General features: G+C 41.7%; 1 protein-coding gene across 1 annotated transcript in view; it reads right to left on the bottom strand.

Annotated features, from left to right (window-relative positions):
* The window catches only part of OSTC (oligosaccharyltransferase complex non-catalytic subunit), a 204,686-nt gene that overhangs the window by 105,096 nt on the left and 73,324 nt on the right, over positions 1-26,266 (bottom strand). The window lies entirely within an intron of this gene.

The following is a 26,266-nucleotide window of genomic DNA, read 5'->3' as shown; positions in this document are numbered from 1 at the left end:
CTTCCCATGTGTCTAGATTACCCCTTCTTGACCGCCCAAAACAAAATTATGAATATCGCCTTACTAAACAACTCCCATAAATATTTGGGGCTATACTTCGGAATACAAAGTACTTCCAGAATAATGCAGGGTAGGATTTTTCAGTTCACTTTTTTTCTCTCATTATGAGATTCTCTCAGAATCTCATCATGGCCTTCAAAGAAAAGACACCAGCATTAATCTTTCCTCCTGGCTGAAGATCCAGTGGACAACATTGGCCACAAAGAGACACATACAAGACACACCAAATTTCATGGTAGGGTTCTCATTGAAACCCTATCATAGTTCAATACTTAATGGTGGTAAGGCACAAAATATGCACAGATACCAAACAACATGAATTCAGGAATTTTTTAAGACATCTGAAAACTTAGAGAAATTGCTACAACAAAATCCCCATTTTATATAATTTTGATCCAACTAAAGTAGCTGAGATGAATAAGCATTCTTGTAAAATTGGAATGGGTTCCCTTTTTCATGCAACAATACTCCCCTTAGTTTTGCTTCCAAGGGAATGGTGCCAGCTTTAAAAAAAAAAAAAAAAAGAAATTGCATAGTCTGTAAATGTTTCTCAATTAAGAATACATGTTCCAATGCTTAATTACCCTCTCTGTTAGAAATACACACCTTTTCCCTACTTAAAATATGATTTGCTTCAATTTCCGGCAATTAGATCCTTTCCCAAACAGAAAAGTCTATTTCCAAACTTCGTACTACGTTAGGTCCTGGCAGACTTTGACCAAGATTATTCTTGTTATTTACCTTCAGGTAAACTAGAGGGAGTGAGTTTCAGATTTCCTACACACTCCACAGGACTTTTTCTCCTCAAGCAATCACATCTCTTCCCGCAGTTTTCTCCAACTTACCATTGGTTTCTTTGATTTGACGATGGCAGAATGTGACACTCAGTCCTTACCAAAGAGAATTCCCACTTATATTTGCTACGACATTCTCTGTTTGTATTTTAAGTTTCTTTGTTCATATCGCCAACAACGGTTAACATCTTAAAAGGATGTCATTAAGCCAAAAAGAAGGTGTTACACTGGGAATTTGTTTTCTGCTGTCTACCTAAAAAATTTCCACCACATTCTGTACTCGCTGCTTCTCAGGCACAGTCTCCCATTCTGTCATCACAGCCTTAGTATTTGTCCCCTCATGTTCTGTCCTATCCTGACTGTATAAACATTCAAATAATTAAATTTCCCTTACCTTATCAATTGATGCAGAAAGGTCTATATCTCTGGCCTCTTCATAATCCTTAGTTCTTCCAGTCCTGTGTCACCTGCAAAAGTAACCAGTGAGGATCTCCTGTGCTCCTTTGGGTCATCACTAAATATTTTAACTGGTGTATAGCAGAAAGAAAACAGACAGAGTAACTACTCCCAGCTACCACAGGCCTCAAAATGCAAAGTTGCAGAACTTCACTGGGCAGATAGGTAGCTACAAAAAAGCTTCAAATCATCCTTTTTAAATAGCACATATATATAATGCCATACCCTTAGCACCTGATCTAAAAGCTTCTCCTGGGAAGAGCAGCCTTGGAAAAAATCCATAAACTCGTCACTGGTGTTTGGGTATGACAGATTTTCCCAGTATATTCAACCTGATATACATAAGTGGGCACAAGATTTCACAAGACAAAGTTTAAATGTCTCCAAAAGTACAAGGAATGCTATGGTGTCAAGGAAGCAGCTGAATTTGAAACACACACCAAAAAAATGAAAAACATCACAGAACATATCATGTAAATATAAGTACGTACACTTGCTGAATATTTACCATTGCATGAATAATAGCATTGATATAAAAAATGTGAAAATGAAGGTCTGCAAGATGCACAAAGAACTGAAGTTCTAATTTAGTTACTTTTGTTAATAACTTGTACTTTTCTTTCCTGGTCCTCTTTGCACAGGAAGACATTTTACATGCACACTACATTAATTAGACATGTAAAAGACATTTCAAGCCTGCCAACTCCACTGCTTTGGGCAGTATTCCACCAGATTTCCAGACAATTAGCAGCTGGAACATCTGGAAATCTCAGACAAACGGCCACCAACCACGCAAAAATCGACTCCATATCACACAAGCGTCAGATGCATCCCATGAGTTCAGAGGGACAGACAGACATCACCGGAGGCACTCGAGTCTCCTGGAGTGCATGCACAGTGACTCTGGACACACTGGAGAAGCTGCACAGACACGGATCATGTACATGTGCACATTCTCACACAGAGATGTCAGATTTGCTGTTCTGGGGCTTGTGGAGGATGGAACTTACGATACAGTGACCGTTTGTTTCATTGCTGAGCTTTACAATATCATTCAGGCTGTATCTTCCTATCCTCTAGGACTTCCAGCAACACCCACCACAGTGGGAGGAGGAGAGCTGAACTTCTGTGCATGTTATTATGTACCTTGTAATGTCAAAGACCAAGACTAAGGCACTCAAAACCAAAACCTTGGTCTGTTTCTTTCCTTTCTTTCACTGTCATAGAGGTTCTGTATCCTCTAAGAGACCAGGAAGCAAGTAAAGAGAACTTGTGTCCAACTGCCTGAACCATTGATGGTAATAAGCGATGATAAAAAATCCCGGTATTTTCCCCAGATGATTTCAGTATCCTGACTGAGTTTTTCAAATCCTGATTGCCCAGAGTTAGGCCCCTAAAATTCCTATGCACACTGGCTCGTTTAAGCGCTGAAGACCCAAATGTTGCGTGATGATGCCTTTCCCAGTCAAAGAGCCTGCTGCGTAAAGAATAAGAGTCCCTGCAGTACAGCACTTCCAGAGCTGGCTACTGGCTCTCGCGCTATGGCATTGCCTGAGACCTGTTCCTTTGTCTCCAGCTTGCTCCTGGTACTGTATTACGGCACAAGAATTAGGCACAAGCACTCAACAACTTGCCGTCTCAAAGGGAACAGCATTCCTACAACCGATTAATCTGCCAAAAAAAGCCGAAAGAGTCACATCTCTGACTAGAAGGGCTTTCCACTTCAAGGCTTGTTCCACAATTCGGTTCAGCTGAGAAATGCAGAGATGAGGATTTCTCAACTGCGCAGTTTCCAGTAAGGGATGACTCGCCCCTATTGTTAGGAGAACTGGGAAAAAAGAAGCAATCCCCCGAAAAGGACACGACTCGGAGGGCACCATCGGGACGCAGTGCTGTGAAAAGAAGTCCGCGTCCCACAGGATCAGTTGCCCCTACGCCCAGACTCAGTTTGCAGGGGCTGAGCATGACATGAAATGCTGGTGACACAGAGAAAAGGTACAGCCCCTCTGTCCTGGCAGCAACGTGGGCACATCTCCTCGTACCACACCTGAAATGGCAGCTAATGAAATGGGGAGAAAGGAGAGTCCGTGGTGCCAAAGCTGTGGCGCCTTGACACCACACCATGCGATGCAGTTGGGTGGTGTCAAAGAGGACACGGAGGCTGCATGAGGTGCTATAAATATACAGAGAAAAACATATAGGGAGTTACTGAGTTCTGTCCATATCCAAACCCAAACATTTACCATTCTGTTTATCCAAGTATCATCCCATTTAGCTGAGCAGCGCTTAACTGAAATTCTTCAAGGTTAGGGCCCCAGGAAGAGTCATTTTCCTGGTCAGTTCTTTGATTGCCTTTACCTCCGTCTCTCCAAATACCCTGGATGCCCCCAAACCATTTGGGATAAGCAAACTTGTGCTGAATTTTCTGTCTGTCTAGTTCATTCACTACTTAAGCAGGGGAAAAAAAATCCCAACCTTTGCTTGTTCAGCTAACTTAATATTGAGGGTAGGCAGTGATGTCCTTCTTCCATGAATATGCTAAAATTAATCCAATTTGCATGGGAACATTTAAGCAGCAAATATTTATTCATGATTGGGAGGAAACTGATCCAAGTATGTAAACTAAAGGTGGACATTAAAAAAACTCAGCATAAACATTGATCATCATAGCTTTCCTACAATTAGCTGCCAGGTATAATTAATTTGTGCTTCCAGTCATATTAAATCGCTAACAAGCATAACATGTTTGAAATAAAGAAATAATTCAAATAAAATGCAATTAGGGAGATGCAGTTATTTCAGTCTGGGCAAAGTGACCCTCACTCTAATAGCCCAATAGTTAATGAAGCTGACTTTAAAAGAATTCCTTTTTCTCCCCATGAACATTATCTTTATTTTTTCCTAAACTTCATACTGAAGTTTCAAAATTTAATTAAATGTGCTACACAGTCTGGAGGAGTAAAAAGCAAGAGATACATCAGCAATAGAAATGGCAGACTTCTTGTAAGCAGTCTGCCAACTAAGGGCGTCATATGCCGGGTTATTGTTAAACTGAAGCAGAAGGAGATAAAAAACACATAAGCATGTATTTTTACACACTTTCAATTGAGTATTGTGAATGGTTGTGCTCCTTAGCCGAAACCGTTCCTACTCTGACGAAGGATAAGATTTCAAGGGAGAAGTAAAATTGCCAGAATGTATTTTTTTACTAGAAGACAGATCTCTAGTTTAGCACAGAGGATCTTTAATTCTAAGAGAGATCTCTGTTTTTTGAGAATGACTCCTGGCTGCGGGCTTAAGATTGTGTTTGATCAAAAACTGCTCAGAAGGATCAGTCAAAGTCAGCATCTCACTGTCTTGATGCTTTTCTGCTCAAGGCTCCTAAGAGGAGGATTGCCACGAACAGGGAGCACAGGAACACTGCTGTGAAAGCCTGTGTTACTTCCACAGCAACGCTAAGCTTTTGTGCGTAGATGAACTGTTAGCATTTTAGCAGTGACCAGGGATGTGGACAAATGCACACATCGTTAATTAGCCCTTCTTTAGTTTGTTAGTGTTCCTCTGCTGGAGATTTATTGCCTCTCCATCAGAGCCATAAAAGTGGACCGTACCAATGTCCTTCGTCTATGTCTCAAGCAAAGCCAGTTCTTTGAGGGACCGTAAAGTTGGTTTGAGCTAAACTCAAAAATTTGTCACCAAAGTAGATGAGAAGCATACATCTGATCCAATAGGGCTTCATTTCCATTGATCACCACATCAGGTTTAGGCAGCCTATAGGCACACAAATCCTGGTGCATGAGTAGGAACAAAATGAGAGCTTAAGAAAAAAGAGACAAAGAAAATAATCTCACTAGCTTTCATACTCATCTGATGTCCTGTTACCAAAATATTTAAGCACTTAGTAATTTATACATCTATCGTCTTCTGCAGAAAATACACACTGTTATTCATTCTGTCTGCAGAGAGGTAAAAAGAGGACAGGATTTCAGCATGGCTACACTCCTGAATCACCAACTGACTGATGGTTTAGGGATGGTTTTTGTCAGAGTTCGGTTGATGGTTGGACTAGATGACCTGAAAGGTCCCTTCCAACCTAGGCAATTCTATGATTCTACGACTAAGATATTGGTAATGTTGTTCTGAGAAAGAAGAAAGAAAAAAAAGGAAAAGCACTCCCGGAACAGGTGCAGTGAAAGGACACAGCAACTCCTTCCTTATTAGGAATTGTCACAGTTCCTAGGAAACCCCCACACATCAGGTTTATGAAATGTTGGGAGTTGTGAAAGTACTTGGAGGAAGTATATTTCTTTCCTTTTTTTCAGTCGTCCCTGTGCATTTGCTTATAATCACCTCAACAGAGGGTGGTTATAACCTTAGAGGGTGGTGATGAACCTTAGACCAAGCTAGGCCAGATGTTCTTAACCCTTGAATTTTGTGTTTATCACAAGAGGACCTATTTTGGATTTGTGTTTACGTAGTTCCCTAACAACTACTCACACAGCAGTCAGTAGATGAGCGCAAATTTTAACTCGGACCTCTCGAGCCTAGAACTAATGTTTTAACCACACCAGAGCTTTCCTCTCTGATACAGAGCATACTGCTGTATCAAGTCGTTTTCTGGAGGACAAAGTATCCTGAGATGTGGCTCACAGATCCAACAGTTCACAGATTTACAGTACATTAACTATGGTCATGGGAAAATGTTGGGTTTTTCTTCTATAAAGAGGGTCTTGTGTAATATGTAAATGCCATGAGGGATTAGCACAAGAAATTATTTTTGCAGCGTGTGAAAGTGTGCTGTGCCAATTCTCAGAAGGTCCAGCTCCAGCCAAGCCTCATGACAGACCCAGAGGCAAGTGCGCAGCTCTCAATGCCATTGCCCATTAGAGATGGGCCGGACCAGCTGAGAAGTCAGAAAGAAACATATGCAAAAGTAGTAATTCACAACAGATAGTTTCATTGCCCGGTCTATCTGAACTAGCTCTGACAGAAAACAGTTCAAGCAGAAAATCCCCTTTTTTGGTAACATAATATTTTACAGACATCCTATCCTTATAGAAAAGTCCTACAAAATTCAAATGAGATGAAAGCTCATACAGTTCTGTAAAAACCACTTTTGTCACCTATAAAGCAGGGAGACTTTTTGCATGTTTTTGTATTATTCTGGCGGAAAGAAAACAACATTCCAATTCAAGTGGTTTAAAAAGCCAGAACTTTAAATATTTTCCTGGTCATATTACATGAGATTCTGTATGAAGATAGTAGCGTTTTTCAGATTGTGCAATAATTAAAGTAAGAGGAAGTAAGCTGCTTAAGAATAGCTTTTAAAAGTATATGCAACACTGTCACAGAGTACATGAAATTGTGGAGACTGGGTGTAATGGGATAATAATTCTACCATGTTTGTCAAAATACATGAGCTAATACTTTTTTCCTGAAAGTACGGGCTTACCTGATGCACCCAGTATGCAAATAACTTTCTGTTGATATCTTTTGATGAGTTAATTCTTATTGTTAGTTGTGGGAGGAACCATCTAAATACATGGTCAGGTAAAGACTATGAAGCCTTTACAAATAAATTTTTGAGCCTGGTATGTGTTCTGCACTTTATATAGCAAAGTGTTATAAAGGGACTAGAAGATGCAGCCAGGTTAGGAATGAGCTTTTTATTATCTATGCACAAATACGCCAGGGTAAGGGAAGTATACTTGCAAAGTTTGGAAAGGAATGGCTGAGAGTAGACTGAGAAGTTATTTGAAGCAGGATCACCCTTTTTTATTTGCTAGAACAAAGGCTTTTAAAGACTAGCTTAAATGAGTCCCAGGCTGCCTATTAATTCCCAAAACAATGATGTAGCGGTTCTCCAAATTTAATCACCTGCTGTCTGTTCATATTTATAAATCGGGTTTCAGGGCTCTAAAATGGTGGGTGTACTATGGATCAGATAGCTCCCAAATGAAAAAATCCTAACAAGAAGAGTGAACCCTTTTGCACGTGTGAAGTTATCAACACATCCTACAGGCTCCAAATAATTGCAAGAGTCAGGAAAGCCCAGCAGACCACAAATGGCACAAAAGAAACTTGCAGGATTAGACACACTTTAAATAATATTGTTCAAAACATACAGTAGGGTTTAAAATAAAAGCAAAACATAGTGCGTATAAGAACTTGAACAGGAAGTGAACTGAAAAACAACTACAAGCAAAGAGGGAAATGAACAAGTCTATTTGATCTTTCCAGCTGACTTAAATGTGAACACTAAAAAAAATAAAAGTAGTGACAACTAATTTGTGATGTAAAATTATTCCTGTTTTAATTAAATTATAATAAATGAATGTAATTATTTATCTAGGTTGGGAGACTTGTCTACCCAGACAGAATTCTTCGCTCAGACCCATTGAGGGGAAGCAGGTGGATCAGGCTGACCTAAATTTGGTTCAGTGTTGGAAACTAATGGTAAGATTTTCAAAGCTATCCAAGAAGTTTCTACTACATCCCACATTCCTGGCTTCTTGGCTAGAATCTCTGGAGCACTGCAAGGACTTTTCTTCTACCTGTACTATTTTTTCCTGCTGCAATTCAGCAGCTAAAATCCACATGCTGTGATTTTATTCGGGTTGTCTACTTTTTTTTGCAAAGGTCAACGACTTTTTACAGAGTAGGGTGTGGGTCAGAAGTTACTCTTATGCTACTGCCCACCATATCTTCCTGATTCTGTCCTCAGTGGCCTTTTGAAAGTTCCTGAAATGGGAGCAGGACAGCTTTCATTTCTCCTGGGTATATTCCCTACCCTGTATTAAAAATCCTAATAAAGAACTGCTGCTCTGGTTATGGAATAGCATTTCTGATATATTAAACAAAGACAGCAGCCTTCCCAAGATTTTTTTTTTTTTTTTTTTTTTTTACATAATCTCCTGGCCTGCCAAGTGGCCCAGCACATGGTGTATACAGATGCACTAGAAGACAGACAACTTTCATACCATGAATTCTTTTGCTGCTCTTCTGCTGTGAATGACAACAACATTTTCCACTCATTTTGGTGGCAATGATTCCAGCCTTATCAAAGATTGCCAGTCCAGTTACTCAGGATAAACAGCAGTTTGCATTTCAGAATAACTTTTTTTCTGACCCTCTTTTCCTTTTTGCTTCTTCACTCCCTTCCCCCCCACCTTTTTCTTTTTTTTTTTAAGAAGTAATTTGCGTTCTGCCATTTGCTTTCTCAGCAGGGCTGTTATCAGCGCTAGTCACTAAGGGAGGACAGCTGGTAAGGGAGAGAAAAAGTCAGATCCTTAAGAACATAACCATGGATTTAAACATGTGAACCTGCACCGTAAATTGTTTTGTTATGCAATTTGTATCAAACTCACTCCATAAGTCAGGGGCAAACCCTGAAGCACATAAAGTTCATAGAAATAAATGAGACCAAAAAGCACACACTCATACAGATAAAGCAAAGGAAGAGACCATTTGTTGCAGAGCGGCATTTGTAATTCTGGGAACCAGCCCCGCATTCTGAAGCGGATAAAGTGTTTTGCAGAAAAGAGATGAGACTCACAGCTGGAGGAAACACAGGTGTCAAAGTCTGTTGTTACTGCTTTTGTTGTGGCTCAAAATAGGCAGGCATACTCAATATGCAAGAAAAACAAAAAAAGAGATACTTGAGCAAAGTCAGCCCAAGACTGAATGGGTGCAGCAGCCAGGTGGGTCATATTTTCCTCTTGCTTATGTTTCGCTTGATGAAGATGTTCCTGGTGAAGACAACCCAGAAAGCGCAATGCAAGACAAAGATTTGAACCTCTGGTTTCAGCCTGTCTCCAGCAGCAGTTTCAGAACTGGCTTTAGTAGGAATTGCACTTGCACTGGAGCTGAATTTGGCTCACTGCAAGCAAACTTGTTAAAACCCTTCTGCCGGTTTAGCTGCCTGGATATCGTCGTGTTGGCTTCCTCTGACGTATTCAGCAGCAAAGTTTCAAACTGAAGACAGCAGTCTACAGGGGAGCTGGAGCTTACTGAAATCACTACCTTGTCCCACTTGCAAACTGTTTGACACCATTACTGATTATCCTCTTCGGTTCAAACCCATACTAAGTAGCAGACCTTAGCAGCTGCCTCTCTTCTTTTCTATTAAAAAGCTTAGACATGACACTGGTTTTAGAGGAGAAAGTGGCAGGGAATCAGACTCTGCACTAGCATTCCAATGGTTTAATTGAAGATGAACACTTTGTTCAACTCTTGCCCCTTTCCCCGGGGTGGCCAGCATTGCTTCAAATGCCTGCTGACTTAAATGGTGACAGCTGCAGGACACACACTCATGTATCACAAGCTGCATGCAACAGGAGATAGCTGAAGGGCAGAACTTCAAAGCCACTGGTTGTAACCACCCGGATGGCACAGGGCTGCCGCCACTGCCAGCTGGTAGCTCCAAGCTCAAATGTGGGGACATGGCCTCGCAAGCAACTGGACATTTGCCATGTCTTGGATGTGCTGCGTTTCCATCCCGGAGACAGGCCGGAAAAGAGAGGTGAGGAGAGTGCTGACTGCTTTAACATTTTACTGGGCTTGTTCAGCTCCTCCAAAAACTGATAGCAGTACATCAACCTGTGGGCTTTTCTCCTCTTTCAAGGAAAGGACTGCAATTAAGGTAAGGAAGAACCAAGCTGATTTTAGCTTGCTTCCTCCAGCACACCAGCTTCAAACAAGGTTTTTAAACTTCTGTGGAATAAGAACAACCACAGTTTAAATATTATTTCTTAGTACTTGAGGAGTATTGTGCAAGTCTTCCACCTTCACAGGAAATTATCCACATCCTGATCAGCATCAAAGGCCTCAGGCAGTATCGGCTGGGAAAGACACAGTGGCCTCTAACACTAATTTGGATGCATAGTTTATTTTCAGACTTATGCAGGAGAATCTAGTGTAGAAGACAGTTCAGTGAATTCAAGCAAGAACGGTCTTTTAACCGAGGGATGTGTAAGCATGAACGCCTTATGCCTTATTTCTGCTGCCAATACCTGACGTGGCACTGGCCGAGCCACTCAGTCTGACTGCAGTCTGGGCTCAATGGCTCAGTTTTAGACATGCTAAACGGGTCAATTTTAGACATTCCCAGAGTTTGACTCGTGCACTAACCATTTCAGAAAGCAATAGAGCCAGCGGCACCAATTCACCATTTCAACTAAGTTCTGCCAAATGCAGGAATGGAGGAAAAGAGGAAAAGATTTAAGCAAGCTTCGTGCCTTTTTCTTATCCCTTTCACATTAGAACAGCCTCACTAACTTAAATTAGATCCAAAGGATGACTCTGACAACCAGAAAGAAATAGTGCAAGGCACCACAGATTACTGGTTATATGGTGGCAGTGCTTAAAGGGCACATTGAACTGGCTGACAATGCTCAGAAAATGCCTTCACGGGGCTTTCCAGGTCACTTTCCACGTTTCAGTTGTTGCATATGAGTTTTAGATCTCCTAACCCACAGGTATTTTATGTTTCTACAAGTTGGCACCAAGCCTTTTCTCTTGCTCTGTGATGTCTCATGCTACCTTCATCTGGCAAAAAGGACCTCAGGGAAGGAGTCAGTGATGCTCTGCAGCTAGAAATAGTTGGTCCCTACCTCAAAGGAGCTGGGTTGGAAGGCACGCATTCCCCGACTGCAGCCTCATGCTCAAGTCCTTCCACCTCAAAACCAAACTTATGGAGATAAATGTTAAGCAGCATTCATCCTCACTGCTGGAGCACAAAGGGACTACAGCAGAACTGACATCACAGATGCCTTTTAACTGGAGAGCCACAATCCTATGTTCGTATTTCCTTCCCAACTTCTGTTTCTAGGTTCACAACATTAACAATCATCCAGCGTTCCATATTAAGAGCAAATGAAAGGTACAACCCCCAGAACTGAAGGCTTAGAGTTGTCGGATGTTCTGCTTAATTTACCAACCCCCTTTTTTTCTTCCCCTGCTGAAAACAATAGGCTAATTCACTCAACCACGTTGGTCCTGTAGTATTGTGGTCCAGATGGAAGAGGTTCTCAGGAGTCTTCCACACATCCTTCACTTTGCAAACTATTTAGACCTAATTGCTTCAGGAAACCACAGATACTAAATAACAATGGACCTGCACTGATGCCACATTTTTCTGTGATCTAAATAGGGATGCTCTTGATATGCACTCCTATATTGTAATTTTTGTCACACTACACTTCAACCACACAACATACCAGGCAACTCTGTTTACTTCAGTTTAATGTTTAATGTTAATGTTTAACAGTTAATGTTTAAACTCAGTAAAATACTCTTCAGCAGATATAGCTGTCATAACTCATTAATGGATGGTTTATAACAGATCTGTCAATAGAAAATTAAATCCTATTTCTGTCCAGTTAGAAAGATTTCTGTTTTCAGGTAGTAAAGAACTATGATTGGAGTACAAGCACCAGGAGTCCTCATTAGAAAATCAGCATAAGTGATTTGGGCAAATGACACATTACTAGTGGAGCTTGAAGAACATGGATCTGTTACACAGTACAAGGCACATTGGACTAAGTTTGTTTATCTCTTGCAGGGTGACATCTTGCTTCCAATTACATCCGTACAATGCTATTAATTTAGACAGAAGCTGGCCCACTAGCCTTCTGTTAACTGTTCAGGAGCCTGTAGCGTGAAAAACCTCATAATGCGTTAAGAGCACCACACACCTCAAGCCACAGAAGGGCCCTACACAGCAATAGGAGAGACCGAGAACGCCACGCAAAGATTTCTCATGACAAGGCAAGAAGGGAAGAAAACATCCCTGTGCTGCTTCCTTCATCTTTCCAAAGAAATTGCCAACTGTCAGCTATCTGTCAAATTCCACAAGGCCGGAAGCAAGCTGGTAACTATACCAATACCACAACGCTTGAGGGAATATCTTACTTAAAAGCTTCCTATGGTGAAGAAAATCCATCTATCAGTATTGACCACCAGTACACTAGCAGGTTCTGATTCTCAGTATGAGCAGCAGAAGTTTGAAGGCATACTAGAAATTTTAAAGAGTGCTTACTCGCTTCCAGAACACTGACTATGCAATGAGGAATAATAAAAGAATGACTGCTGTACTTGCAAGTGTTTTTCTGTCTTTTCAATATCCTTTTCATTCAACTGATGAGATAGGTACCAAATCCTTTTGGCCCCATGAATACAGTACTACGAGACTGGAAAGATTTATTTTTTTTATTTTTTTTTTTTTAAGTGAGCCGGAGACACTCAAATTTCAGAGAGAAAATTATGAGGAAAATGTATCTTTCAAGTGTGATTTTAAGGCAACTTATGATCGGGAGCACTTGGAGCTGGTCATACTGCAAGCTGTTGTAAGTATGTACCAGTCCGCATTCTGTCCTCAGGCAGCCATAGCAGCAGGGAGGCATGGCACAGCTTTTTATTTATTCTAACCTGCTTTGTTGTTTTCTGTAGCACTGAGATCATTAAGAAAGAAGTTTTTTAGCTACAGAAAAACATAACCCAAATTTTTAATGACCTCTCTTAGTTCCCCACTGCGTACGCAGCTAATTATTTTTCACTTGCGCATTTCCTGGGCCTTTCTTCATTCAGGTCAGTCAAGAAAACCTAAGAGCTACTAAGAAAAGGTGACCACTCTTTTAAATATTCTGGCACCTGGCGAGAAGATGTTCTATGCATTCAACCTTCTTCTTCTCTTAATCTTTGAAAGTTTTGAAGACAATGGAATGGAGGTGGCAACTCCTCTAAAATCAGACTTTCCTGTTTGGGTTTGGATTCCAAACCAAGGCAGGAAGAACAGAAGCAACTACTCCTGGGATTTCCGAGCTGCACCTGGCTATGCCTCCTTCGGCATTCATTCCATACGCACAAACGAAGAGGACAGAACATGAGACAGAGGAGGCTCTTTCAGAGCAGAGGGGAATTTTGCAAGCATTTTGGGGAATAAAAGAAAGTCAGAAGCATTATAACTCTGTCAATAATGCATTATACTTGAAAGGGCCTGGGTATATCTATCACTTCGCACGTTACATTCTCTCTTTTAGGGGAGTTTCTGAATATAAAACCCTTACCTGATTTGATGGACCAGCGCTTTCAAGCTAGTCAGCACCTGCTCTCAAACTTGATATACTCTCAAACTGTTTTAAGTGAAGCCAAAGGATCAAGACTTAATTAGCAGTGAAATGCTTCTTATACTGATCGGTTTGCTCCAGATCTCCTGAGGGACATAAGATTTGTCTCTATCTGGAATCCCCACCCTACCCTCAGCTGCTCATTAGGAGGTTTGTGTTTTGTCATTTGGCAGACACTCACCTGCTGCGCGCACTGCGATGGAAGAGCGCTTTTGGCAGGGGAGGCTGTGCGGCTCCGGGAGCAGGGGAGGCAAGTTGTAGCAGCTTCGCCTCTTATGAGCACTCCAGCTCTGCCAAACCAAACAAGACAAGGTGAAATGCTTTTCTTGCTGCTCCTCAGTAGACAGCCTCATTAGTTACTTGCTGGTCCAATGAGAGGGGTTCCCCCCCCCCCCCTTTTTTTTTTCCTGCAGCAATAACAGTCATTCAGGTGTAACACTTCAATTAGAAGGCTTTCCTTCTCTGGCACCCACAGCAATAAGTCACACCTCCACTTAGGAAAAGAGCTTTGCTTCCAGCAGAAGTGTAGAGGTGAAAGTGTAGCCATTACGAGTAGGATTTTCACAGGTGGTATCAGATGCCCAGCTCAGTGTCTCACAAGGCCTGGCAAATACTTTAGCATCCCAGGCAATACAAAGGTGCAAAGTATTGTTATAAAGGAGTGACACTGGCAAGAATTCAGGCCATAAGGGTCTTAACACCTCTGCTGAGCGGAGTCTGTTACTAACAGAAAGACCAAAACAAACTCCATCACAGCCTAGAACAGCTGGGCCCTGATGTCTTGCTCACTTGCTGCGGCAATGACTTTTTTTTTTTTGGTCACTTAGCACAAAGCTAACCTTGTCATTCCCTCAATTTTTGCAAATCTCTCAAACACATCTGTCTAAATATCCATGACCTAGAGGGGAAAAATAATATATTTAAAATACAAAATGGGTGCCAAATCTAACTCATCAGTCTCTGCTGGGATTCCTGAGAGTCTTGGGAGGTGGGACCTCAAGCAGTTTATTTTGGCATCGTTCTCTGCTAGGGAATCTTTTGATGGCAGTGACTCTGGAAGGGACCTATGCTTTGAGAAGAAAGCAGGGTAAGCATTAACATGAGAGCAGAAGAAAGTCTTATAATGCAAAACCAGGGAAAAAGTGATAAAATTCATCTGACTTTCAGTGTTTTTCATTCAAAGAGAGTAAGAAGGCAAGAAAGGGAATAAGATACAGTCTAAAGTTGTGACAAAGTCCTTATCCAGTTAATCCTTTTGACTACATAGAATTGCCCTTACCACAATTTTAGTGGTTTTTCCCTCCTTTCCTTCAGTCCCCAGATGGAAAGAAACTGCCCCAATCCATTGACAGTATCTTTGAGATATTTTTCTTTGATTAAAAGTGTTTCCATTGCTAATATGATGCTATTTGCACTGCCTCGTGTAGCTCTGCCCCAGGATTCAGCCCCAGAAACAAGGGAAATAAAGAAAAAAAGTGATCCTGTAATTGGAAAGCTCATTTACTTTCTGTCTTCTTTATACATTTTATAGTCCCACTGTTTTTTAGTATATGTCTGGTCTGATGACAGGAAGGCCTAAGGTCTTCCTAAAGTTCAGTTTTCCTTTCTCAAGCATAGAACCAACCGAGTAATCAAGGTAACTATCAGTTATTATCTTTTTCAAGTTGTAGTTGTGACTAGGACGTCAAGAAAACAAACGGGCAAAAGGTTTTTTGGCTAACCTTGGTTTCTTATCTGCCCGCAGCCACTTCTAACATCGGGCCAATACTTTTAGCTTTGTCTGTGGGAGAGAAAAAAAAAAAAAAAAAAAAAGAAAAGAAAGAGACAAAAGAGAATTGTTGCTAGATTTTTAAGTCTTCCAGAGCAGCTGGAGAGCTGTCACTCAGGCAGTAGGCTGGGCTGTGGCAGAGCTGGGTCCCATCTCTGCCTGTGCCTGGACAGCCTATGAGCCAGTGTCTGCCAGGTTATTAACCTACCTGCCAGACTGCCTGCCTGGGGTCAGGCTGTCTCAGTCTCTCCTGCTCAATCTGCTATATTTTACATAGAATAAATCATTCATTAGGGCTCAGTGCACAAAATAACTTCATCACTAAACAGTTAGACGAGTCTTGGGGGAAGCAGAAAAGGATTGCAGTCCCTGCTCCAGGAGACATTTACACTCTTAAATTAAGTAGTCAGTGTAACGCAGCCTGGAGCACAGATCTCATTTCTCCTAGGTGAGTGCACTAAGCCATAAAAATATTCTCTCCATGGCCTCCAAAATATTCGAAGTATTTTCTCAATAAAAGTAGAACAAGAGGAGTTAAGAACTTCACTCTCCTCCACCTAAATAAAGCCCTAATATCTGAGTGATATTGATTCAAATGTCCTCAAGGTGAGGAAGGAACGTAATCCTGGCCTCCCACAGACAGAATAAGTACCCTAATCACCAGGTTCTGGGATGAAAGGGATTGCATCTACTTTGTCATTTCCTCTCCTTAAAAGTGCCATAAAACAAAACATTACACTAGATGCTATTTTGTCCTGAATGATAAAAATCCATTCACGTCCTCATGGGGAAAAAAAAGTATAAGTTTTTACTCAGCTGAAGTTTAACTTTAGTTAAAACTTTCAGTTAAACTGAGCTGAATCTCTTCTCTTTTTCCCATTTAGTTGCCAGTCCAAGCTGTAATATCAGTGATTCACACAGGCATAGCCCAAATCTTTGTTAATCAATGAGATGATTTAACTAAAACCTTCCATAAATGATCTGTTCAAAAAGCCAACATTTTTCTGTGTAGAATATCCAACCCTCCTTTCTTAGGGACTTATGTTTGAACATGGGATTTGAAAAAAAGCAGTTCTTGATCGAATCTTGTCTTGTGCAGTCTCAGCTTGTAAGGAATTTTGTTTAATTAAATTGGCTATATATATATATATGTATATACATGTGTATGTATGCAGTTTGCTTTAAAAGAGAGAGATCAGCTAGGAGACCACATGTTTTCCCAGCTTCCCACTGCTGGAACGAGGTTCTCACTATCATGCAGTCCTCATATGGATTCCTTGCACATGGGTCACCAGGGAACTGGGTTAAACCCCTGTACCACCAGCCAGCTGGACTTGTACCATTATGTATACTGTGCCCAGGATTTCAACTCTTATGTTGGAAAAAATGAAAGTTTCTTTTTTTGAGAGAGAGAGAGATATGGCTTATCCCCTCACATTGTCTCTTTTTTTTAGCTTCTCTCTCATGACCTCTCAATGTGCTCCTGCTGTTCAAACACCCTGCCTAGGACCTATCTCAATTATTCTCTGCTACTGACCAAGCCAGCAAGACCCCAAAATCATCAGCCCCCACTTCTGGATTCACCTACTGGAATGGCATCTTCAAAAAGATCATTATTTATTCATAAACAGGCCAAAGGCTCTTGCCATAGGTATTGACAATGTTCATATCATCAGAAGTTTTGGACTTGGATACTGAAATTTACTGAAAACATTCTCAGTTATTAATCCAGTCAGGAATAGGGGCTGGGACAATCAGTACCAGGACAAACACATGGGAAAAATTGCCTTTTTATAGCCTGTTTTATGGTCCTCCAGCTCGTCTAGGAGTAGAGAGAATCTGGAAAGTCTTGAAAAATCTATGTCCTTTCCCAAAAACAAAGGAGGATTTCTGAAAGACGAATGGTATTTTTCTTGCTGTCCTTGGGTAGCCAAAACTAAAAGGAGTTACTCAGCACTTAAACAAAACAATTGGCCATAGCTTATGACCACTAAAAAGAAAGAACTCGAGCTTGCTGAAAATGGAACTTTCATTCAAAACTCTTCTGTATTTTAAATTATGAGAAGAGGAGAAAAATGGAAAAGTTTCCTGTCCTTTCAGGAAGGTCAGAGCTCCAGGCAGGAACCTGACACCCCCGGGGCAGACTGGTGGGAATCTGCAATGGCAGACTGGCAGGAAAACCAAAAAACCTTCCTCCCCATATGCCAATGAACTCAATGGATTCCTGAAAAACTGTTTTATTTCACCCGGCCAGCCCCTCCCTGCAAAAAAGCGTTAAGTTTGAACATTTGGTCTGAATTTTTGAACCACCCTTGCTTCCCAAGTGTCCAGTTCCACATTCCTTCCATACCCCAGCTTCTCAGGGGCCATACAGGACATTATATGGGGCTGGTAGATGCAATTCTGTGCGTGACTGGTACTGGTGCCTTTCAATACCACAGAACAGTACAGGTGTGGTCCAAGGGGATGTGAGGCAGTTTATCCACAGCATATTTTGGTGGCAGAAAAAATTAGACATTTTAATGCATACCTAGTCAATGAAATACATCTTTCCTGGAAGGAAATACCTTGTATTTATCTAGAGAACTCAGTCACTATCTGGTTCAGGCTGTGTTTAGCACAATGGGTACATGCGTGGAAGATACAGATACTTGTTCGTGTGTAAACAGAGGTGCAGCCTCTGCCCTGAAGAGCCTACACTCTTCTAAAGCTTTCAACATCCTTCATCACATCTATCACATAACTCTCCCTCTTAGCATCCTGCTGACCTCTGCAAACTCATGAGAGCAAACCTGCTTCTTTACGCCTGCTTGCTGCGATGATTTGTCCTTTTAGAACTGCTGTACCTGTCACAGATGAAGTTGGCACACTACAGACCTCAGCAGATGCAAAGGCACTGGTGAGCTTGTGGTGTTACCAGAGAGACCTTTGAAACCTGCAGACAGGTCTGCCCAGGCATTTTTTTCCAACCATAGCTCCCTGCGGCCTATGGTTATTCCCCATTTAGGCCCATTCAGCGGCAGAACTAAAACACAGAGGCAGTAAATCCCACTGCAATCCTCTCCATATACAACACACTTTATTATAACAGAATAAGGGGTTCAGCTCTGCTGGACCAAATCAAGTTGGCCAGTGTTAAGTATCACATTTTAGATTCAAATCCCTGCTAAACCCTCTGCTTACGCTCGTGGTTAACATTATTTTTATATCTGTCTTCAGAAATGAAAGACAGCAGCAGCTCACACATAGCAGCAGCTTTTAAAGGCCAACTCCGTAGATTAAAGGGTGATACACTGAGCACCGAAATCCCACCACCCCAGTGTCTACTGATTAGGTTGGGAGAAAAGCTGAGTGACAAACATGTTTCCAATCTGCCTAGCCCATGCAGCGAAATGGAGCAATCTGGCCTGAAAAGGGATTTAGACTTTTGTTGTGCACAAGGGGAGAAAAAGCTGATTTAAATCCATCAACAATGCTCACCCTCTTGGTGATCTCGGAGATACAGAACAGAGTCTGGACACAGTTCATATCCTACCTCTCACCAGGCCCCACACTTCCACTCAAAGACAAAAGCTGGCAGATGAGGGCAAATGATGCTGCCTTGCTATTGAGCTTCCTGCTCACATAAAAACACATTGTAAAATGCGTAGAGCCTGCCTGGGGCATTTGATCCAGCAATTTTTAAAGGGAGAGTGAATCCCCGGCCCATAGGAAGAGAAATATATGGCCCTTTAGTTCATCAAGACCATTGCTATTAATTAATATGTGTATAGCGCTGCATGCATAAAAAAACATCTTTATAGACAGAAAGGTCTTGCTCCAACCTGTTTACAGCCTAAACCAGACAGGCATTTACACCAGAGAATAACAGCAGCCTACAACTGGTACAAGCGGGACAGGCAAAAAAGGAACATGGCAAAAAACCAAACCAAACAAAAAAAACCCCCACCAAACAAAACCCCCACAACTCAAAACAAAAAACAAAGGAAAAGGAAATAAGGTTTCTAAGAGAGAGCTATTAGATCCCCTTACAAGGAAAGTAGATCACATGGTTTCCTTTATCCTGGTTATTTAATATATGCCATCCCCGTGTATTTCCCTGTGACTGCCATAAGGAGTGAGCCATTACATTCTCTCTTTATCTCTTGTCATAAGGACTGAGAATGAGGTGATAGCCCATTTTTCTGAAGCCTCTCTCAGACCCTTGGAAAAAAAAAAAAAGAGCCTTATTTTATCCAAAAGAGATGAAAAGGTTAAAAAAAATACAATTCTGGTTGCCTATAAGCAAATCTGCTCTTTGCTCATCTTTAATTGTACTCTTTTTTAAGTAAAACAAAACAGCCATGCAGGGGTGCATGTGGGGAAAGCCAATTCACGCAAAAAGCAGAGGCTTGTTTTCTCATGGCAGAAATGCAGATGGTGCCCTACGACAGTTGCAAAGAACACCAACAAAATGGTTGCTGGAAAACAGCAGCAACGGCAGCAGTCCTCGCCTCCGTTACTCTACAGATGCCCCTCGCGATAGGCATTAGTGCAGAGCTTTCTCGTTCACAATGATTAAAACAGACTTCAGCAAGCCCTCGTTGCTACCATCTTTGGAGAGCAGTATTCAGATGCAGATTGCCTTAAATCCCATCAACCCATTCAGGCGTTTGTACGCAAGTGTGTCTGCCTCTGCGTGTGTGTATGCGTGCGTGTGTTTAGATGCATTTATACACATACACAATTCTCACTACCCATGCACCTTCTCTCCACCCTCTCGTTCAGAGAGAAAGAGCTAAAATTGTCAAAGACGAGAATGTGTATTTTCCAGGCTACTTTGTCAGATGTTCGTGTGTGCATCTTATAAATATTTCATACCAAATATTTAACATTATTCCTTCCCCAATCGGATCAGCTTTGAAATGCTCCTCAAAGTGAATTCTCCCCTAACAATGGCTTGACGCAAAAGCCTTTTTTCTCTCTTAAGAAGAGGAGGCTGCACATGGTCTGCTACCATAGCAGCATGAATAGTTCTTATTTAATGGAAAATAAAAGATACTTTACATTAATTCAGTGGGGGATGGAAAGCTGGGCACATGCGTACCTTGTGCTTCAAACATGGACGAGCATCATACCTTGACCTCCCCTCTCCCGGTCCCATGATTATTACCCAGCTTGCATTAGAAGTGTAATGGGAAGTGACAAGTTTATGTAAATGATCCACACAAGGATTTTGCTCTTGTAAAACAGAGCAGTTACTCTGGGCTTTCTAATTATTTCATGCCTTGTGGTTCTGTGATGGGGCAGAGATGACTATTACTTGAAAAGTATATTGTGATTGACAAGCCGGTGTCCCCCTGGAACTCATTAAGGCCTGTGCTTTGCAAGAGGGGGTAGAAAACCCTACCAGGCACACCACACACACACACACACACACACATCCTCACCCCAGTGCCGGTTGTTCTTTCAGATCATTTGCTGGGATTTTTGCACTGGTAGAGAAAAGCATAATCTGCATGTATCTCAAACAAGTACCACCTCCTGGCTACAAATTGACCAATTATCCTCTGCTTTCCCATTTTTATTTTAAAATCTGTAAGATTAGCAGCAACACAACTGTCAAAGATACAGTGGTCTTTGGATTTTACCACGCTGGGTGGAAAAGTCAGTTGTTTCACAGTACCCTATTCAACAGAACAGGGAGCCGAGAGGGGCTGGGACAGGGGACGAGGGCTACCGTAAAAGCTGCCCCTGGTGCATTTCTGCAGCTATGAGATTTGTGCCAAGAGCCTTCCAGTGTGTATGGATGGCCATTCTGCTGCCACTGCATGACCTGTTTGCCTTGCTTTCTTAATTGATTTTTCTGGCCTTCAAACTTGCCAACAAAATGACAATTTGTTTGGCAAAAGTAGAGCCCCTGTCTTTTGAAACGTATGCCGCACTCCAACTACGGAGAAAGGAAAAATCCTATTCAGGCAGCTGCATTAATGTTTCCCATTGTAGAAGTGGTTTTGAATTCTGCTGTTGGTTTGGGACGTAACACAGTTTAGCATAAAATCAATTCATTGTTAACTCCATTGTGGTTGGATCTTATGGGCATGCAGCATTTCTTACTTTTAGTTACGTTTGATTTGTGACTGAAGTAAATCCTCTGGAGATACTTACGAAAGGCCTACTTACAGGGCCCACTTCAATTCTTCCATTAGAAAATATTGGCACTTTGTTCAAGTGGCATACTTCAAGATGCCTCAATCTTTGCAAACAATTAAAAAAAAAATCAACTTCTTGGTTTTTCAGTTTCAATTTGACCAGGAGTTGGGTACTTAATTCAAAATCTTTCCAGCAACTCACTTGACTATATCTGAAAGAATTCAGCAGGGGAAATGTATGATTTTGCTATTACGTTCTATAACAGCATTGCACTGAAATAAGAGCAACCCATCATCTTTAATACTTTTGTTGTGTCTAATTTATCAGTACATTTCCCCACAAGACATCTGGGTCATGGATATTCAATAAACAAACCAAATCCTCAAGATCCAACCCATCAAGCTCAGGAAAAAAGCTGAAAGCTTCCTCTCCCAAAAAGCTGCATGTTATTGATAATCAATCAGCATAAAGAGAGAAATACAGGAAGGAGAAGAATCATAAAGCCAATGAAAGAAGGGAGGAAGTGTCTCTCTGTTAGCAGTGAAAAGAGGATTTTCAAGCACAGTGAGCGTTGGCTTCATTTGTCTCTGTTGAGGTGATTCTCACATTATGAGTCTCATAAGCACAGACGTAGGTTAGTGCAAGGATTGTCAAGATCTGCCTTTTGAGGATGTGCAGTTTGCAAGCAGCTCAAGTGCACTCTCAGGCTGAGGATGAATCATATGGCCAGAAACAAAGCTCAGCAACCATGTGGCTCCTGTGCCAGTCCAAAATTGCAGCTGCAGAAGGAAGCGGGTTAGCAGGAAGGGCAGCAGCCAGTATTGCTAAGTTTCTCTGGCACACGGTTATGTGCCCTCCATTCCTGCTTTTGCAGTGAGAGGCCACAATCATCTCCTGCTGGTGAACTGCATCCACTGCTTCCCCTTCCTTGGCTCTCCAAGATACACGTCTGATGGCTGCCAGCCACTTGAGAAATTTGACATGCAGCTCATTGGGAGAGGAAAATTGTTCAATGTTGTTCAGTGTACTCACCTGGTGCGTATCTCCATTGACTGAGACTTCAGGCAGGAGAAACCTCATTTGACATCTCATCTGATTTGGAGGCCAGCAGCTAAAAAATACATAGTTTTTACATGTAAGCTGAGCAAGTACAAACTGAGGGACTCATTTTGTGTCAAGCAGAACTGTCGGCTAATCATTTAGCACTAGCACGGTACTTTTCTACTAAGCAAATTTTATCTTATCTCTGCTCAACCCATTCAAGTTAACACTCCAGCAATAGCTCACTCTCTCCTTGAGTGTCCTTCACAGGCAGCCGTGGAGAGCTACTGTTTTTTTATTGGAACATTTGTATAGCCGCTGAGAGTCTACTGCTTATGCATCTTCAATAACAGAAAATGCATGGGCTACAGGTAAGCCTTCTGCTATGATTCCCATCCACAACTGGATTACAGGAGAGTTCTTAGATACCTGTTCTGAGACCCAAACTGAAAACAGAGGACTCCTTGAAACTCAGTTTTTGGGAGTTTGGACTCTCCTGGCTCCAGGGGATAAGCAGACACTTTTTCAGTTTTATTGAGAACATTTTGTCACTGCTGTAATCATTAGCCTCTGACCACAGAGATGTAGAAAAAGAGTGATAAGCACTTATGACAGAAGATATTTTAATAGACAAGAGCACTGTAGTCACTTCTACAGACACTGTCAAAAACTTAACGAATAGAAAGAGAGCTTAACAACAATTTGAAGAAAGCAAGCTCAACTAAATTCACTGAGCAACTTAGAAGAGCAGGTCATTTATACTAGAAGAGCATGAAAAAGGACTGGCCAAAATCTATCCGTTGTGGTCATATTCAGCATGCCCTTATTTTAACAGCCCAATTGCTATAATAAGGTTTCATTATCATTTTGAAGAGTACAAGTTGTGATCACGTACATAAAGACTGAGCTCTGGGAACTCTTGATCATGAACACGTAGCATCAGCCACAGCCACTAACTCTGTGGAAAACAGAGCAGAGAAGAAACTACCAGTTTATTCAGGAAATGACTTGGAAAGTTTTGCTGTAAGAAGAGACTCAAAGAGGCTGAACCATTTCCTTCCATGCTGGTGGTAATCAGGCCTATTACAGCTCACCTGGAGAACTGTTGTCAGTGAAAGGCATGGCATAAGTGCCTACAGCCGATATTTCACCAAGCCTATACGATTATCTACGGCAAAAGTTAATATGGCTCAGTTCATATAAGTACACTAGTATAAGCATTTATGTAAACTGTGCCTTTAAAATCACCTCAGTTAAAATTCAAGCTAGCATACTTCTGGCATGTTTATCTAGTCTCAGTGGAAGTGTCTGACCTTTACATTGCTTTATGTGTACAATGAAAACTCCTGTTAATGACGTGTTCTAAGTTAAATTATGCTTATTTTGGAGTGGAGCAAGTCATATTGTGGAAGTCACATATTATATCTTCTCAAACTGGTCAAGCCCAAACCCCTGCTTTTTACTAGAAAAGAGTACACTATTTTACTAAGAGTATATGTATATATGCATATATAGATTTATGTTATATAACCATCCTTATATATTAAGCTATATATGTATAACTATATTATACAGGTGTTTAAGGTCTTTAGACCTGGATACTTCAAGTTATGCAGGTCTGAATCTTCCACAGGTCATGGAGCTTGGGGGTTTGACTTCCTTTTTTGATATTTAAGCAAACCAAAGGACTCATCATACAGGGAAAAACCTCATTCTGTCCATTCCACAAAGCTGTGTTGAAAGCCTCCCCGAGCCATTTTTACTTTCATTTTTTCCTCCTGTACTTTTTCTGGTTTCTGAATTACAGAAACAAGAATCACAGCACATGCAAAAAAAAAATACCTGAAGCAAGCAGAGCAATAATTGATTTCAGCTCGGGAGGGCTGCCCTGTCCAAAAATCACAGAGAACACGGCAGGGCTGTGAGGCTGAGGTGAGGCTGCCTCTTGGAGTGAAAAGCTAAGCTACTTCAGAGAGCTCAAACCATCCACACAGCACCACCACTGGACACAGCCAGAGGAAGACTTTTAAACTTGAACTATCCATTTAGTTAAATACATTATTAACAGCAGAGGCCACAGCTAAACGCATCAATAATCTAAACCCTACCTAGGCATAACAAGACAAATTCTGCCAGCTTCATTTGCTGAAGATTAGACAAATTCAGAGTGAAATACAACTGCATCCTGGAGGTCTCAGTAAAGCACATTCACAAAATACCAGTCTTAAGCATTTGGGAGCACAACAGAGATCATCCCATTTCATAACAGAATGAAAATCACGCAAAGTTTCAAACGTAGCTGCAACTAAATCATTCAGATTTAAAATCTATAGCTGGCCTTTCCATATACATCTCTGTTCTTTACCTTGCCCCCATCCTGCTGCGAAATGTGCAATAATTGCACAGCAGATGACTTTTGTTTTCTAAGAACATGACATGGCCATTATTAATGTGGCCTGGTATTACTCTGTTTTCCTTTTCATCTTTATCAGACATCTATATCTCTCTCAGAGGTCTTGTTTACATAAAACAGTGCACTTGGATGCATGGTGCTTAATGAGTTTCTGTATAACCAGAACAGAGTGAGTAAAGTACACTACTCTTTCTAATTATGAATCATTTGACTGTGTTAAGAGAAAGAGAACTTCAGCAAATGGTGCCAGAAAGCTTCTTTCCAATTTTTTTTTTTTTATTGCTATAAAGAACAGCCATAAATTATGAGTTAGGACAATGTTGCTTCGGCTCCAAGCAGAAGCAGTAGGAAGAGAAAAACCCCCAGCTGTGCTCATATTTCATGCTCCAGGATCACAAGTGGTTCCTTCCTACATCTACAAGCCTCTGCCAAGGATGGTATAATGAAGCCAGTCAAACTCTGGTCTCAGCAGATCTGACTCCACTGGGGATACTGAGAGCACTTCCCAGCTTCAGATTCACATTTTGCCTTGGATGCTGATGGGCCTCAGTTGCACCGAGTCCATCCGACACCTCCTGCTTTCTATTGAAAGAAAACTCAGGTGAGGGGGCAGTGATGGAGCCGTGGTGTGCCGTTGCTCTGGCCTGCAGCCCACCACAGAGCCCGCCGGCCTCACAGACAGAGGCACCCAGGTGATCCACAATATTTTGATGGCCCTCGGCATTTTACTGCACACTCCAAAAACTGAGTGTTTGGTATGAGAGTGAGACATGCTCACTGCATCATCCGCACACCTACCAGCACAGGGAGAGATGCAGCATGGCTAACTGGCTCTACGCCCTTAGCAAACAGCAGTTTCCACAAAAACCTACATCAGAGGACATGATTTAGTCCCTTTCTCTAAATTTTGCCAATCTAGTTATAAATGACCGAATTCTTCCCATAAGTAAGGCAAACAATTGCGATGTTTGTTACTGCTGATTCCCTTGGATGAGCACGGCATAGTACACCACAGGCTGTCTTGTGCAAGCTCCCATGAAGCCCCAGCACAAAAGCATACCAGAGGCTGGAGGGGCAGAAAGAAGGTCCCATAGCACATGCTCTTCAAGACTACTTTGGGCCATCACCAGGACACAAACCATCACATTTCCCACAAGAGCTGCTGGAGCAGCAGGAAAACAGAGGGTGTGAAGTTGCTTCGAGGCCACCTTTGTCGCCCTCCACGCTCCTTTCCCTTCCCCCCTACCCTGGGCTGCATCCCCCAGGAGACCCAGCCTGGCTCTGCAAGATGTCTGATGGAGTCCAGCACTACGAGGGTGGCCAGGGGCATGCTTTCTTGTGTATTTTGCAATACAGTAAAATGAATGTGTCAGATTAGCCAAAATTGGCACCCTCAGCCCAGAAGCCCAAATTGGATTTAACAGTGAATAAGAATAGCGATATCATCCAGTAAATAATGGAAAGCCAACTTGACTGA

The sequence above is a fragment of the Rissa tridactyla genome, chromosome 5 (genome assembly GCF_028500815.1).
Source record: "Rissa tridactyla isolate bRisTri1 chromosome 5, bRisTri1.patW.cur.20221130, whole genome shotgun sequence".
In the NCBI taxonomy this organism is placed as follows: domain Eukaryota; kingdom Metazoa; phylum Chordata; class Aves; order Charadriiformes; family Laridae; genus Rissa; species Rissa tridactyla.
This window is presented reverse-complemented; position numbering and strand designations above follow the sequence as displayed.